We start from the raw sequence: 5,402 nt of genomic DNA on the forward strand, positions 1-5,402 counted from the left end.
AAATGAATAGTAAAGAGAGCTTAGTTGAGAGATCCCTATTTCGTGGTCTTAGCGCCGACATTTTGAAGATTTTACTGTTGCAGTGGGTGCTGTTGTTTACTTGGCAGAGGATATTTAGCCTTGAGAAGTCATGATTTACCAGAATCTCTTCGTGAAGGTGCTGATAAATCGGAGACAAAGATTATAGTCTTCCCAGAGAGCTGCAGTAGCCCCTGGAAGCCTGTTAGAGGAAACCTGAATGTTGTAATAGAAGGAGCTCTGGGGCTGGACAGCCCATGGGTTCAAAACCAAGGTTTGAGGCCTGGGATGAATCACTGGGCTGCTCTACACTTGGATTTTGCATGTGAAAACCAGAGATACTAATGATAATAGCTCTGACGCTGGCCACCTCGCCAGGTAACTTTGCAAATTGTGAAGAGCATTATAAATTTAAGGTTCTTATTAGGTAAAAAATGGCTCTTTTGTTTAGCAGAGTCTGGTCATAGAGTTTTTTCTGTCAAAATTTGATGTACATATTCTAGAGGTAAAATAGCTTTTACTGAACCATGGACTTATTTCTAATTTTCCTTGATATAGACCAACTCCTGAAAGGTCTTCTAACTTGTGCTGTAATGGGAATGACCATGAGGAATCAGATGTAGTGTACAGAGAAAGATTTTCTGGATTGACACTTATAAATATCTTATTTATTTTTTTCTAAAATATGCCCCATTGTACTTCCAAAAGTAATTTGAATACGTCTATACATATAAAGCATACGTACATATAAAAAAATCAGATGTCATGTGTGGAGGGGAAAGAGCTGTACAGTTTCACTTACTCACTTATTACTGAAATAATACAGAATTTATGTCACCTTTCTGGCAGTCAAAGAAAAAAGGAAAATAGGATGTTCCATAGATACCAAGTCTACTTTCAGGCTATTACAAGTGCACTTATAGGCACTAGAATCGAACTGATGCTTGTACCTTCTAAGGAAACTTTTTTTACGAGACAGGTTTGTATTGGAAGATAACCCTACTTGCAGGTAGTGCACAGAAGACAGGACCTGGGGAAGCCGTAAGAGTTCCCTCATTAGAATATAGTTATCAGAGTGATGTTTACTTATCTATTTATTTATTTTCTATATCTGCTTTCAGAGATATGGAAGGTATATTTATAGGGGCCATAATAGAAATAGAACCTTATACAGGCAGACCTTGTTTTATTGTACTTCACTTTATTGTGCTTCACAGATAACGTATTTTTTTACAAATTGAAGATTTGCAGCAAGGCTGAGTTGTCAGATGATAGCACTTTTTAGCAATAAAGTATTTTTTTTTAAATTAAGGTATGTAGGTTGGGTTTTTTAGACATAATGCTATTGAACACTTAATAGACTATAGTATAGTGTAAACAGCTTTTAAAAATTTTATTGAAGTATAGTTGATTTACAATGTTGTGTTAATTTCTGCTGTACAGCAAAGTGATTCAGTTTATTTATATACATTGTTTTTCGTATTCTTTTCCGCTATGGTTTATCACTGGATGTTGAATATAGTTCCCTGTGCTATACACTACATTTATCCATTTAAATGTAACTTTTATACGTAGCGGGAAACCAAAATTTCGTGTGACTCACTTTATTGTGATGTTTGCTTTATTGTGGTGGTCTGGAACCAAAACTGCAATATTTCTAAGGTACGCCTGTAGTGTGGCATGTTGCAAATCTGGACATCTACTGTTCCATTTGCCCTGCCTTCTTTCTCTCTTCTTTTGGGAATTGGATCTCTCATCTTCACTGTATAAGTTAGTTTGGGGTTGCTACATGTAGCCAGCGGGTCCTGACTACTTTTGATAGCACCTTTTAGGTTTCGCTTGCCCAGCATCTTTCTCCTCTTTTTCCCAACAGCACTTTGATTTTCCTTTTGGGAACCGCCTTTCTCATTCTTGGTCCTTGTAGATGGGTCACATCGACTCTTACACCCCCTTGTGACTGCAAGCATGGAAATGTGACTCAGGCATAGCCAATGAGACTTATTTTCTGGGGTTTAATTGGAATCAGGGGGAAAGAGAAGCTGGAAATGCCAGGGATTATTAAATGGAGAGGGCCTGCCAATGAACAAAGCTAATACAGAAGAAAGTAGAACTCAGAGAGGAGAAAGAGAGACTGAGTCCACTTGGTACCTTCAACTTCTGGATCTTAGTATGCCTAAACCCAGTTCAACCTCGGCTTTTTCAGCTACATGAGCCATTGCATTCCTTTTTTCCTTGTTATACGGGTTTGAGTTGGCTTTCTGTCACTTGCAGCTAAGATCCTTGTTTGATAACAATGTCTGAAGTTGGCCTTACATTGAGTATTGAGAATTGGGAGGGAAGCCCCAGAGCATCTTTCCTCCCTACACAAATTTAGGAATTTTCTTATGCTGATTAGGTCTCCAGTCAGGACAAGTCACCAAAAGGTAGAAAACCAGATGTAAATAGATTGTAGTCTATCAACATTGGAGTATTATTTATTGATGTTTTCCATCAATCAGTATTTTATCGGATCAGTACTTATTCAGAAATACTTTCAAACTTCCTTAGAAAGAGTGCCAACAATAAGCCACTTAAAATCAGATGGCAGTATTTACGTTATCCATGGGAAGAATAATTGCCGTGTATATTTTTGTGTCAAAGGCATAAGAGTTATGTTACTTTCTACTCAAGTCTTTCCTAGGAGGATGGTTGGTATTAATCCACCTTTATTATACTCGATCTACCACTTGTAATGAACATAGGATATTCTGAAATCTTTTAGGTAAAAAGTAAGTCAGTGCTTCAGTTAAGTGAATCTATGCTGCTCTTTGGCAGGGACTGACCTGTGCTTTATATGTTTAAAAAAAAAGAGGAAAAACATTTCCTGCCTGGTGTATTTAGACAAACATTTGTCTCATACAGTCTTTCCTTTATGGATAATTTCTTTGTCCTCATTCGCTGTTGATAAATATCATGTTCAGTATCCAAAAGGCACAATTTACAAATGTTTTAAGCCTCAGCAGTTACAGTTTTTCCTTGTCGCATCACTATTTCTTGCTTTTGATAGTTCTTTTTGTGGTTATAAGACCTTTCTTAATGACTACATGTTTTCTTACTTTTGGTAAAACATTTGATCTTGGGTGGATTGACTTTACCCTGCCTCCTCTGCTGCCTGGATGGATAAGAGGTGTTTCTTTATTTGGGGTTTTGTTTTTTTGATAAAACCATTGGGGTTTTTTTCATGTTTACTACTACATATAGAGGGCTTTCTTATTTTTAAAGAATCACTAAGAGCATATGCCTTTTGAATTAATAATATTCTTTGAAAATTATTTTATTGATCACATTGTCTAAAGATTCTAAAGTTATATGAACTTTCATAATTCAAATTGTTGGGAATAGAATAATCCCTCTTAGATCTGATACACTGGAGAATATCTTTCCACTCACAAAGAAATTGAAGACTATGTAAACTGCAAAGCACTTTGTTAATTTTGAGGCTGTGTCAAAGCCAAAGCTTAATTATAATACCTTTTAATCCTAGTTCTAAACAATCTGTAGGAATTTGTTGTGTAAATAGATTTAGTTTGGCACTCTCTAAACATCACGATTTCGAATAGGGTATTCCTAAAAGATGTTACGTTTTTAAAAGTACTTTTTAATTTCCCCTTATGCAAAACTTTGGTTATATTCAGATTGAAAAACACTTTTTTTAAATTGGAAAATTAAGAATATAGAAATGATCCAATTAATATGATACTCTCTAAAAACTAAAGCTAATCCATCCAGAGAAATATTTTCACAAGTATCTTTTGAACTAGTAGGATAAATCCAGGGAACAGAAATGCAACCGAAGTTATCAGTAGACAGAAAATTATATTCAAATCTTAAATGGGAGATGGATATTTTTAAAAAATTATTAAAAAGCATAGCTCAAGGAATTTCATCATAATTTTGGGAGGCAGAATGTTCCTTCTGTCCTACTTTGGTGAGTAATGTATTCAGTCCTGACCATCTCATTACCTAAGAAATGTAGGCAAAGTGGAAGGAGTTCCAGAGATAAGTAGCAGACATGACCAAAGGCCTTGAAAATCTAATCCACGGGGGAAGATTCAGTGAAACACAGCCTGCTTGGAAATAGTACACAAGCTGAGCCAACACTGGGGGAATAATCAGGGTCATGGGAGGAAGCAGCACAGTGGAGGAAACAGAGTGTAGTACATGCAGCCGGCTTCATTAGCAGTCTCAGAAGGGGGACTCACTGGGATTGTGGAAAGGACAAGACAGCAATTAAAACTAGGTAAATAAACTCACAAGCACATGTTAAGGATTTTCAAAAATAAACTGAGGCATATTAAAAACTTTAAGAGTTGACTTGAGCAAAAATCAATTCTAACTGGGCAGCAGCCCAAACCAGAAGTGGTTAGGAAAGGAGCCTGGGGGAAGACTTAAATAGAAAAAGTGGGGACCAAAGGAAAAAATTACTTGATTGGCTATAGCTTGATTATCGTTGGCTGTTTGTGATTGGTTGTCCTTAGTGTTTTAATTTTGTAACATTGAGGCATTTGCAGGCTCGGGTTTTGGTTTGCTTACAATGGCATTAGAGCCACTGTGAGAAATTCACATGTATTCCATTTTCCTGGAAGTGGAAGCTCATAGCATGCTTTTAAAACAAACAAAACAAAACAAACGAACAAACAAAAAAAACCCCAGATCCTCCACAGTGTCTTTGTTATAGGCAAGACTACCTGCTGCTTGATTTCCAACATATGTGGGGTAAATAAGTGTCAGTGTCCTGTCTTCTCAGCCAGTTTGGAGACAACTTAGTACATGTGATTAGTGTTAACATGATTAAACATTCTAACTTCAAAATTCTTCTTGACAGTTCAGTGGCTTTTTGAGCGCCTTCTCATTTGGAAACAGAAATTGAAGCCCACACTTATCTCTTGGCTCTTCTCCATGGGTTGCTTTCTTTCCAGTTTGGGGAGATCTAAATATCAACATTGTTTTCCTCTACCTCCCTGGGAAGTGGAAGGCGAGTTAACGTAAGCGTAAATCATGAGTTAGGCCTCTTTTCCTTTTCTCTTGAGAGCTACTCTCTTCTTCTACATGCAGCCACAAACTTGCCAAGAAACTAGTGTCTGGTGACCCCCTGTGGTGGTACTCCATTGGGCCCAGCCCTTTATAGAGTTTACAGGATCTTGGCTCTTCTTCTTCTTTCCTGCCAAATTCCTCTGTTTAGAATCCCATTCCTTTTTCTTTTTTTTTTTTTAAATTGAACTGTAGTTGATTTACAACGTTGTGTTAGTTTCTGGTGTACAACAAAGTGATTCAGATATATATATATATATATATATATATATACACACACACACACACACACATATATATATGTATATATATAA

This window comes from Globicephala melas, chromosome 9 (genome assembly GCF_963455315.2).
Source record: "Globicephala melas chromosome 9, mGloMel1.2, whole genome shotgun sequence".
NCBI lineage: Eukaryota > Metazoa > Chordata > Mammalia > Artiodactyla > Delphinidae > Globicephala > Globicephala melas.